The sequence below is a fragment of the Vigna angularis genome, chromosome 1 (genome assembly GCF_016808095.1).
Source record: "Vigna angularis cultivar LongXiaoDou No.4 chromosome 1, ASM1680809v1, whole genome shotgun sequence".
NCBI classification, from domain to species: domain Eukaryota; kingdom Viridiplantae; phylum Streptophyta; class Magnoliopsida; order Fabales; family Fabaceae; genus Vigna; species Vigna angularis.
In genome coordinates, this window is record NC_068970.1 from 39147758 (window position 1) to 39161161 (window position 13404).

Below are 13404 nucleotides of genomic sequence, written 5' to 3' on the forward strand. Positions count from 1 at the left end.
GCAGGTTTTAAGGTGAATTTGATGAAAGAAGTGAAGAAGGATAGAGATGGAATCAGAAAAGAACTCAAAAAGTGCAAAAGAAGAGAAGCCGCAAGTACCGCTCAACGCCAGTTTACCGCTGAGCGGCACTAATGAACACTCGTTGGCTCCGTTGAGGGGTGAAAGTGCAGCCGAGGGAGAATTGACTACGCGTTGGTACCACTAAGCGGCAGTTTACCGCTGAGCGGTAGTATTTTGGGCTTAGGCCCACTTTTCTGTAATATTTCGAATGGTATATAAGCTTTAGGACTTCCTAGGGTTTGTATCTTTGGCAGAGTACGAAGCAAACACACACCGTTCCACCCCTTGGAGGAAGATCTTAGATGCTAAGGCTACCTACTCATGTTTCTAGGGTTCTATCTTTCACTATTTCATTGTATTTCATCTAGTTTCACCATGAATATGGTGAACTAAACTCTTCTTATTGTGGGGGAATCAATGTAATCTTGTGAAGCTCTCATATATGGAATTTTGTGTTTAGACATCATATATATGATATATGCTTTGTTTCATGAATTGTTAGGGTTTTTCCTCTCTGCTCAAAGCATGCATTGTTTAACTCATTCAATGTCATGATTATTGGTTTTATTGATATGGACACATACGATAAAATCTAGATCCGGGGAAATTCTCCCAAAAGTAATATCGCCTAGACATATGGATATGAGGGTTGGTTGTCTTTAAGCTTCTGTGCTTCCGAATTAATTATTAGGGATGCTAGGAATTGTATGAACTCGTAATTAAGGATAGGTTTTCTTCGCCGAGACATCGGGTTTAAGGTAATTTAGAGAGTGACATTAACATTGATGAAAAGAATGATGAATTCCCAAAATATATGAGAGTGGATAAGATGAAATTGATTTCCCCAACAACATACTCATCCATATAATTCGTTCAGTGTTTGTGTTCTTCTTTCCATTGATCAAAACTCATGCATACATGTTTACTTTTTGACATTTGCATTTGAAATTTATAACAATTTGTTCACAAGTCTTAAATAATCAAGAAATCATATAACTAACTAGGCCGTGAGTCCTTTGGGAGAACGATACTTGGTCTTACCGAGTTTATTACTTGATACGATTCGGTCACACTTGCCGAGGGTTAAACAAGTTTTTGGTGCCGTTTTTCGGTGTTCATGAATTTGTCATCACCAGTGCAGTTTCATATAAGCCCAATTTACCTCTGCCCAAAACAGTCCAAAAAAATTATTGAATTAAAGGGTTAGAATGCATATAAGAAAAAGAAGAGAAATTATGCAATTAAAACAAAACATTTTTTTATCAAAAGAATTTTTTAGAAAGTATTAATTTCCTACTTATTTACAAAGAATACTAAAAATATACCTAAAAACCTCTTTTTAACTAAAATTATAGAAAATTAAAGAATTTAAAGAAAAACCTAAAAATGTCCTAATCCTACACAATTAAAGACTAAAATAGACTAACATAGACTCCTTAACACCTAAAAAGAATGCAAAACTAGGGAGTTATTAGTAGCGTTTATCCATGAAGCTTTTTTCTAAGATACCAAGTGTTGAGTTGGAACTTCATCATTGGACGAAGTAAAAATTTTAGCTTATGGTATCGTCTAGGCTTATGTAAACGCTTTTTCTAAGAATAATTCCTTTTAGAGCTTGAGTGTTTAACATGTTTCTTTCTTTTGTAAGTTTTTAATCCTTTTAAGGCTTATATAGGGTTTGGTTAGAGACATTATCTTGACACCTTTTTGCTTCTTGAGAGTTTAATTGAGTACCCTGGGGTACAGATAACTTACGTGTTTAGCATAACTCTCTTTCGACGCTTTGACTTGTGAGTCGTTTAGCACTACGTTTGGAAGGTTTTATCCTACTTGTTTTCCTATGTGTTTCCTTAAGGATTTTCTATGTTGATGGATGATTTGGAAATTTTGTTTCTAGCATTTATGTTTCTATCTATCCAATTCTTTTGGGCTTAGGTATTTTCATATTTGTAAGAAAAATTATGCCTTATTTCTCTTACCAAGAGGGGGGTGAATTGGTTTTCAATAAAATCGATTTATTTTACTATCTTTTGAAATCTTTAGAATGATCTTTAAGCGCACAATACAATTATGAAAATAATGTAGTAAAGAGTTAAAGGATAGAAAACAAACACAATATCTTGGTTCGGCCTAAATGCCTACATCCAGTCTCTTCCAATCAACCTTAGATTGAAAAACTTTCCACTATAAAGATTTTTTTACCAATGAGGAGCACTAGTGTCTTGAAGATATTATGATTTTGATGATGCTATAAGACGAAGAACTTGAAGACTCTTGTTATATTCACTTTAAAAGCATTTTGTAGAATTAATTGTATAGGAATAACTTTGTTGATGTAAAAACACCTAGAAGTTTTCTTGTTTAGAGAGTCTTTGCGAGATAATCGATTATTTGGTGTATTAATCGATTATCACGAGCCTGTGTGGAAAAGAGTTGCTCGGCGCAAATAATCAATTATTGCTCAGAATAATCGATTATTTCAGTCCGAGTCAGTATTGCCTAAGTCGCGCAAATAATCGATTATTCCTCAGGATAATCGATTATCCCTCTTTTAAAACCCCATAACGCACACAAATAATCGATTATCACTTATGATAATCGATTATATTTGGCAGTTGAGAGGTGTCTTTTCATTTTCTGAACCTTGGCTTATAAATATAGGTCTTCACAGCTCTTAGAAAGTAACTTTTCATTTGAGAGTATTAGAGTTGTGTGCCTAAGGGAAGCTCTTTGTAAGTGAAAATGGATCTAATCCACTTGATACAAATATGTTCTGAGGAATTTGTCAAGTGTTAGAGGTGCTCAAATCAAGTCTTGTGAATAGGAGAAGCTTGTGCTTAATGTGTTTAAGGTCGAAGCGGTTCTCTTCAAGTTGATTGAGCAGGTTCTTCCGTTCATTTGTCAAAGGAAGGTGTTTTCTATTTTTTATTTTTATTCATCTGATTGTAATTGTAACAACAATATTTTAGTGAAAAAGTTAATAACTGTTTATAGTGATTAACGACTGGACATAGAATATTTTGATTCAAACCAGGATAAACTATTTTCTGTGATCTTCTCTTACTCTATTCTTGCTATTACCAACTGTTCGATAAAAGTTCTAAGAGAAAAACACAATTTTTAAAAGAACCATTTTTATCTTAACTATTGACCGTAACACGCTTTTTCCACTCTTAAAAACATTTCGTTGCGCGAACGTTGGTACTTACAATTAGTATCAGAGCTTGCTTTGATAGTTTTTCAAATTTTTCGAAAATGGGCGGTCATAAACAAATGTATGTTGAAGGTGCTTCAATTGATAGACCTCCTTTGTTTACCGGTGAAAATTATGTGTTTTGAAAAATAAGAATGCAAATATTTTTAAAGTTAATTGATAGGGGTATTTAGGAAGTTGTTTAGAATGGTCCTCTTATTCCTACTATAAACTTGAATGGTGTAGAAGAAGAAAAACCATATTTTCAATGGACTGCTGAAGAAAATAGACGAGCCTAATTTGATATAAAAGCTCGCAATATTATATCCTTTGCTTTGGTATTAGATGAATGTTACAGGATTTCAGTGTGCAAAACGGCTCAGTAGATGTGGGAAGTTCTTCAAGTAACTCATGAAGGAACCGACGATGTGAAGCATGCTAGGAAGAACACCCTGATACAGGAGTATGAGATGTTCAGGATGCAACAGGGTGAAACCATCGCGGATGTGCAAAAATGCTTTACACATATTATCAACCATCTTTTTGGTTTAGGTAAGAAATTTGACACTGACGAATTAAATGTTAAAATTCTGAAATCTTTGAACAAGACGTGGTAGCCAAAGGTTACTGCGATAACTGAGTCTCAGGACTTGACGTCCATGCCTATGGCTATTATTTTTGGAAACTTGAGAGAGTACGAGCTTGAGTTGAATAGACCGAGTGCTGAGGAAGTCCAAGGAAAGAAGAAAAAACTGGCCTTCAAAACTGAAATTTCAAAAGGCAAGAGTTCAGAAAAGGATGAGGAATATGAAGATGAAGAAATGAATCACATGATTATAAATTTCTTCGAGTTCATGAAACCTAAAGGTAAGGAAAAATTTAAAAATGATTGGAAGAAGAAACAACGATCTTCTTCAAATTACAGGTGTTATGATTGTGGAGAAAAATGGCACATTAATGCAGATTGTCCAAACCTCAAAAAGGGTGAAGAAAAGAAGTCTTTCAAGAAGAAGAATGCTTATGTTGCTTGGGAAGAAAATGACTTAAGCTCAACTAGTTCAAGTGTTTCCAATGAAGAGTTGTGTTTGACAGCTAATATTGATGACACAGTAAGCCAAGTAAGTTGCTCTAGCCTTGACACTAGTGAATTTGATGTACAAAAAGCTTTTCTTGAATTGCTAAATGAATATGAAAAATTAGATGTTGCTCATAAAAACTTGAAAAATGAGTTTAAGGATTTGAAAATTAAATATGAGAAGGCATTAGATGAGGAAGTTAGTTTAAGAAATAAAATCTGTAATTTAGAAATAAAAGAGTGTTCAAATGTTGAACATCCTGTTGAATGTCTTTCATGTAAGAGTCACATGCTTGATATTGATATTCTAGAAAATCTTCTTGAAGTGGCAACCACAAATAATAATGTTGAAACACCTATATTTGTTAAAAAGGTTTATAAAAACAAAAGTGTGCATAAAAAGAACAATCAAATTGGAAGAACACGTAGGGTATGGGTTGAAAAAGAAACAACTTATTTTAAAAACCCATGTGTTGTCACATGTTTTTACTGTATGAAAGGGGCACACTTCTAACAAATGTAGAATCAAACATTTTGATGTTCCTAATGGAAAATATGTTTGGATTCCTGTTATAAAGTAATATGCCTCTAACCTCAAAGGACCCAATTGAGATTATGGGGACCAAAACTTTATTGTTTTATTTTGCAGGTTAAAGTTTCAAAAGGAAAAGAAAGCTTTATTGTATCTTGGTAACTTTTAAGAGTTTTGAAAATAATTTATGAATGCTAGATGTGTCTTAGGTTGAAAATTTGGCCCAAATTTGCGATTTTCGGAAATTAACGTAAATAATTGATTATCAAGGATAATAATAGATTATCACGGTCTCGAAATTTTAATTTTGAGAATTTGGCTTGCAAATAATCGATTATCAAAAGTGATAATCGATTATCTTAAGTTAAAACATAAAAAAAAAACTTTTTCTAATTCTTTGTTTTGGAATCTGTTTTTGATTTTAAGGGTAATATTACTTTTACGGGAGTAATTTTTAATGAATTAAAAGGACATAAAGATTAGATGATTTTTTCAAAAAAGGGGAATTTTTTTATTAACAACTTATGTGATAAATGGTACCTGTATGAGGGGGAAATATATGAGTTTGTTTGATATCTTGTTATTTATCTCTGTTCTAGATCAATTACTCTTTTCCCCTTATAATATTTGAATTGCATCTATTCTTTTGTTGAGGGAGAGAAACACTTGAGGGGGAGAGCAACATTTTTTGGACAACTTTATTCTTTTTCCATGTTTTTAATGTGGTTTGAGAGAAACTTGCGCTCCAAGCTTAGTGGTGTCTCCAGTACACTTCATTTGTCATTTTTAAAAGCTTTGCAAACTCAGAATGGAGACCTCCCTTCATCTATAAAAAAGAGACTCTTCCCTTTGTAAAATTCGACTTGGAAGATATAGTGAATTGTTATTGAGTTTTCTCCATACCTATTCTCTGAGTTCAAACCTCTTTGTGCTTTTCCAGCACCCTCTCCTCTAGCTTCCTTCCCTATTGGAAGGCCTTCTGAGTGGTGATAGAGGGGAGCAATATGAATGTTGAACCCAGTCTCTGATAATTTGGTGTTTGATGATGACAACACATTGACTATAAAAACACACATATGTTATACTAACACAACAAAAATCTGTATTTGCGTTTGATACATGTGTCAGTTTTCAAGTGTCTCCATAAGTTTATTACATATGTTATCATGTTGATTAGCTTGCATACTCTGTGATCATAACTGTGTATATCTTTTGTATGCATGTTAAATGTTTTGATGAGATAAAACATCAAGCACAAAACAATTCTCTATGATACAATCGATTACATTGATGTTGTAATCCATTGAACTCATAAGATAACTTTTGTTTTGAACTGTGACAAAACAACAGGTTTTGAATCAACTACAGTAAATGTTGAATCGATTAAAACTCGTGTGTTTGCAAACATCTTTTTTATATGTGCTATGATGAGTTTTGAAAACAACGTGTATGTAATATATTAAGTTTGTTATGTTTTGAAAACTGTTATAAAGCTAAGTCATAACTATTTTAACGGTCATATTTTTAAATATGTTGACTAGCATTTATTGCAAATCGATTATATTAATTGTACATTCAATTAAATATGTTTGAATTGTAATATTGTTACATTTGTCATTTATGTAACCGATTACATTACTGACGTAATCGATTAATCTTCGTCTGTCATGAGATAATTATATATATTGACGCATTGCTCACTGTACTCTAACAAGAATAACGATTTGATCATTTTGAAATTTCATATCTGATATCTTTGATTAGAGAAAAGTGTTACAATTGATTAAGAAGCTCCAAGAATCAAGATTCAAAGATTTGGAAGAAACTTGAAGGATTCTTGAGAGAAGAACTATGGACCAAATTGACTGATCATACTTTGCACTGCTGAGGTGTTTCTACATTGATCAGAAACGTGTTTTTTGCAATCTCAGATTGTGGTTCCCTGTTCGTGCGAGACAGAAAGAAGAACAAGGGGTTCTTAACTTTGAGAGGTGGTCTTAAAGGGTTCTGCAGCAAGGACGTGTGGTTCTGTGTGTCCAGGTGTTTTCTTTCTATATTTGATTGTGAGTGTGAGAGCTGTGTAGATTGTGAGAGTGTGTTCTCTGGAAAAACCTTTTGTGTAAATCTCAAATCATTATAGTGAAAGATCCTTCAATCTAAGGTTGATTGGAAGGGTGACTGGATGTAGGCATTGAGGCCGAACCAGGATAAAAACCTTGTGTTTGTTCTTCTCTCCTTATCTGTCTTTTACTTTGAATTGAATACACGTTTTAATTAAATTACAATAAAGATTCAAGATCATTCAAAGTTTATAAAAAGATTTTAAAAACATTCATTTTTGGTAATCACCAATTCACCCCCCTCTTAGTGTTGAGAAACGAAGCAATTCATTTCTAACAATTGACACCAGAGCTTGTTTTCAAAAGTTATTTTGAAAACAAATTGATTACTCTTTTTGTATAATCGATTAAGTGATCCTGTGATGGCCTCTGTTTCTCAAACCTTCGGTGCAGGTGCATCTACAACAAATCTCCGCTGTTTGCTGGTGAAAATTATCCTTTTTGGAAAATTAGAATGAGAATCTTTCTTGAATCTGTAGATAGAGGTGTATGGGATGTTGTTTTAAATGGTCCTTTTGAACCCACTAAACTTGTTGATGGAAAACCTGTTTTGAAAATTTTTCTGACTGGAATTAAGAGGAAAATAGGAGAGCTCAATATGATATTAAAGCTAGAAATGTTATATCTTCTACACTTACCATTGATGAGTTTTCCAAGGTGTCAACATGCAAAAGTGTTAAGGAAATGTGGGAGGTCTTAAAGGTAACTCATGAAGGGACGGATGAGGTGAAAAGAGCCAGAAAGAACTCTCTAATCCAGGAATATGAAATGTTCAGGATGAAGGTTGGAGAGACCATCAATGATGTACAAAAAAGATTCACCCACATTGTCAACCACTTGATAGCAATTGTTAAAGTCTTTGAGATACAAGAATTCAATATAAAGATCTTAAAGAGTCTCAACAGAAGTTGGCAAACAAAGGTAATGACTATATCTGAATCTAGAGATATAACCACTATGAATATGGCCATACTGTTTGGAAAGCTCAAGGAACACGAATTGAAGCTGAGGAGATTGAAACAAGGGGAGACTGAACAAAAACAGTCTATTGCTCTCAAAGTAACCAAAGCAACCAACAAGAAGACCTCTAAGAGAAACAAGTCTGATGAAGATTCAGATGCAGACATTCCAGAAAAAGAAGTCATTAATATGATGGTAAAGAAGTTTACAAAATTCATGAAAAATAGAAATATTGTATCTGACTTTGCAAGGAATTCTAGAGGTGGAAAAAGGAAAGCAAAAGCAGCAAATGTTACATGCTATGGTTTGGAAAAGAAGGACACATAAAGCCTAATTGTCCAGATTTAAAGACAAAGCAGAAAGCTAATGAAAGATACACTTAGGACAAAAGAAGAAATAAGTAGAGAAAAGCATACATTGCATGGGAAAACAGTGATGATGACTCGTCAAGTGATGATGATCAAAGTCTGGAAGAAGAGACACATTTATGTCTTATGGCTAGATCAGTGTGCTCTAAAAGCAGAGACAACAACTTTGAAAATAAGCCAATAGAAGTCAGATATGATCAACTGCTAGATGCATTTCAGGAGCTACATGCTGAGGCAATGAAACTACAATACAAGGTTAATCGATTAAACTCTGAGAGAAGAGATTTTTTATATAGAATAAATAACCTTGTTGATGAAATTGATAAGCTAAAATTTGAATGTGATCAAGATTTGCAATCTTTGAAAATGCTAAAACAGAAATTAAGATTATTGAAAAAGATTATAAAGAATGTCATGCTCATGCTGAAAAGGTTGAATATCTAACTAGTACTTTGGCTAAATTTACTCTTGGAAGATCTAATTTAGAAGCTGTATTAAGATCACAAGGTAGAGTAATCAATAGACAGGGAATAGGATATAAAGTTAAAAGTGAAAGAGTTAACTTGAAAAAATTCATTGATTTGAGTAAACCTTTAGCTACTACCTGTTTCTACTTTTACACTATTGGCCATACTGTTAGAAACTGTTATTATAGAAAGACAGGTGTTCCAAAGGGAAAATACAAGAGGATTCCCAAAGAACAACCTCCTGTGACTAACAAGAAAGGCCCCAAATTCATTTGGGTACCTGCTACAAAACCTTTTGAAAGTTTTGCAAGGAAGTAAAGTGAAATTGCAGCAAATTTCAAAGGAATATATAAAAAATCTCTTGAGTATCATTCTTGGTAACATTTAATGTTAATTCTTGCATTCATGCATCATTATCTCTATCTGTGAATGTATATTGATGTGTGTGATTTATGTTTGCTTGTCTGTTCTACAAAATGTTTGAAAAATTAATTTCACGACTTTTAACCGATTACATTAGTAATGAAATTGATCACTGATCTTTGTATTTTTTATATGTCAAAAATGAAACTGTGTTAAAACTTAATCGACTTCAACACTAATTAAATCGATTAATACCCTTGTCTGACTTATGCTGTTTTGTAGGATATTAATTTGACACAAAATCCATGAAATCGATTAAAATTTTTTTTTGCTATTTTTGTGAAAACTTGAACTTGTGAATTCCCTCCAAATTGATTTTCAGATTTATTAACCCTAATCTTAGCAAATTTTCACACACACTTTCTCTACAACTCTGTCACTCTTACTCTCTTGTCAATCTGCAATTCCTTTTCCTACATACACTAAATCATGGCATCCTCGTCTTCTCAAAGGAAAAGAGTCAAGACCGTGGGAGAAAGAATATGTATCGGGGACCAAATCTTGAAGGATGGATTAGTGACGACATGCTCAAACAAATTTTATTGACAATTGGAGGATGAGGAAGTTGATTCCTCACAAGTATGCAAAGTTGAATATTTTTCAGAAGAGAAGGATTTGAATTCCAAAACTGGTTGAACAGACAAAGCTTGAAGAAATTTGTTGAGATGACAAATCCTTGGTATCCTGAATTGGTCAGGGTATTTTATTCGAATATGAAAATCTGTGCTGGAACACTATGTTCCAGAGTAAAGGGTGTTGACATCAAACTTACTGAAGAAATTTGGTGAACTGTTGCTGGATTTCGACCAGGTGGTGTGAAGTGTCATCTAGGAATCAAAGGATTCCACAAGTTCACTGTGTATCAGGACTATTTGCGTAATCCAAATGAACTAAGGGATTATTCTCATTATAGGACTGGTGGAAAGAGAAAGGATAAACGCTTGTGTGCCTTTATTATTTCATGGATTCTAATGCTTAGGGGCATCAATCACGCATTGGTGACCACTAAAGATTTATGTCTCATTCATGCTCTAAAGGAAAACATCCAAACGGACTGGGTAGCTGCAGTATACGATAACATACTCAAGGTCACCAGACCGGAGTCTGCAAACTTGCCCTATTTTGTATTCATCTCAAATGTGCTGCTTCACTTTGGTGTAGAATGTGTAAATGAGGTGTGCAAATCATATAGGAAAAGCAATCTCATTGACAAAGCTGCATTACACCATATGGGACTACAACATGGTCCAGATGGGTGGCTTTTCAAAGATGAAGTTGCTGCTGAAGAAAAAGATGTTGTTGGACCCTCATATGCACCTTTTAGACCCCACTTTGAATTTGAAAAGTACATGGTTAGATAGATGCATTCCGTAACCATCCTTTGCCAATCCATCAAGCATAATGTAGATGACATCAAAGACAAACTCAAAATTGAAGGGTCTGATGATGGTAATGAAGAAAATGAAGAGGAACAAGAAAATGAAGCGGAAGAAAAGGTTGAAGAGGATAGTGGGGTAGATGAGAGTGATGATGATGATTTGTTGATTAAAGAAATGAAGAAAACTGAAAAGAAAAAGATGACATAGAAATGTCTAAATCTAAATGAGAATTAATTGTGTCGGCTTGTGGTCTTATTACTTAAGTTTGTTTTAATATTTTGTTGTTTAGTGCTTTAATTGTAACTTTGGATGCTAAGCCATTTATCCTTCGATTTCTTTTGATTATGATTGTACTCATATTTGGCTAAAATGAAATGAAGTTGTTTTGAATTTCAATCTATTGATTTAATATGAATATTGATTGAGTGACTAAGTACATTTACTGAATGTGTTGTATAAATGCAATATGTGTCATTCACTGTTACATATATTTCTTTTGCATACTCATACTCATTTCATGATTATGTCAGTTCTCAATATTGTTATATATGTACTGACCCTCAACAAAGTTGAGAAGAAAGTTTAATGCAGGTCTGATACTGGAAATAAGTTGAATACTTATTTGAGATGGTTCTTCAGTACTCTCCTAAACTAAATCGATTAAGGAAACAATATAATCGACTACATTGCGTGAACATGGTTTGAGTATCTAAACTGTTATATCATATACTCTGTCACACTCTTATTGTTTTCACATATGTTCATTCATTCTAAATCTCAATGCTTTCTTATCTGATGTGAATCTTTTTGAGTTTTTTTTTGAATGAAAACACTAAATTGTGTTGGCTTCAAGCAATATTTGAATTACTGATAGGGGGAGCTGAAATATTTGTGTGATTAAATTCATTTCTTTCATCCTCTTATTGATTGATAAGAAAGAAGTTGAAATTGTTTGTACTGTGATTATTGACATGGGGAGCATTCACTTTTGACATTACTGTGAAGATATGTTAATATATCGTTGTTTAATAAAATATACACATTGTGCAAACGGGGGAAAGTTAATACCTATTTTGCTAATGCCCAAAGGGGAAGAGATAATTAAATTGTTGTTTGAAATACTTCATATCAGTGAGTATCAGTGAATATATATCTTTGTGTATATCTGTTTGAAAAACAATTTCTGTTTGGGTATTGTACATCATGGTTGTGCATTATCAAAAAAGCGGGAGATTGTTGATAGGGGAGCAATACGAATGCTGAACCCAATCTTTGATAATTTGGTTTTTGATGATGACAACACATTGACTGTAAAAACACACATATGCTATACTGACACAATAGAAATCTCTATTTGTGTTTGATACATGTGTTAGTTTTCAAGTGTTTCCATATGTTTAATACATATGTTATCATGTTGATTAGCTTGCATACTTTGTGATCATAATTGTGTATATCTTCTGTATGCAAGTTAAATGTTTTGATGAGATAAAACATTAAGCACAAAGCAATTCTGTATGATACAATCAATTACATTGATGTTGTAATCAATTGAACTCATACGATAACTTTTGTTTTGAACTATGGCAAAACAACAGGTTTTGAATCGATTACATTAAATGTTAAATCGATTAAAACTCTTGTCTTTGCAAACATCTTTTTGATATGTGCTATTGATAAACCAATTTTTAATCCCCGAAAACAAAGTCAAAAACTTGTTAAGACCTCAGCAGGTGTACCGAATCGTATCAAGTAATAATAAATGGTAAGACCAAATATCGTTTCCTAAGAGACTCACGACACTAAATAGTTATGTGATTACTCAACTAATTAAGACTTTAAAGAACAAATTTTGGGGGTTTTGAATGCAAATGCAATAAAATAAACATGAATGCAATTTGATCAATTTGAAGAGAAAAAGTTTCCAAAATTTGCTTAAGATTAATCGGTTACACTGTTTATGTAATCAATTAAGTCTGTTATGTTTTGAAAACTGTTTTAAAGCTAAGTCATAACTATTTTAACGGTCATATTTTTAAATATGTCGACTAGCATTTATTGTAAATCGATTACATTAGTTGTGCATTCAATTAAATCTGTTGAATTGTAATTTTGTTACATTTGTCATTTATGTAACTGATTACATTACTAACATAATCGATTAATTTGCGTCTATCATGAGATAACTTTATGTATTGACGCATTGCTCACTTACTGTAACAAGAATAACGATTTGATCATTTTGAAATTTCATATATGATATCTTTGATTAGAGAAAAGTGTTACAGGTGATTAAGAAGCTCCAAGAATCAAGATTCAAAGATTTGGAAGAAACTTGAAGGATTCTTGAGAGAAGAACTATGGACGTAATTGACTGATCATACTCTGCATTGTTGAGGTGTTTCTACATTGATCAGAAACGTGTTTTCTGCAATCTCGGATTGTTGTTCCCTGTACGTGCAAGATAGAAGGAAAAACAAGGGGTTCTTGACTTTGAGAGGTGGTGTCAAAGGGTTCTGCAACAAGGATGTGTGGTTCTGTGTGTGCAAGTGTTTTCTTTCTATATTTGATTGTGAGTGTGAGAGGTGTTTACATTGTGAGAGCGTGTTCTTTGTAAAACCTTTTGTGTAAATCTCAAATCATTATAGTGAAAGATCCTTCAATCTAAGGTTGATTGGAAGGGTGACTGGACGTAGGCATTGAGGCTAAACCAGGATAAAAACCTTGTGTTTGTTCTTCTCTCCTTATCTCTTTTACTTTGAATTGAATACGTGTTTTACTTAAACACACATCAATCCTTCACTAAACCAATTCAGAAACACCTGGT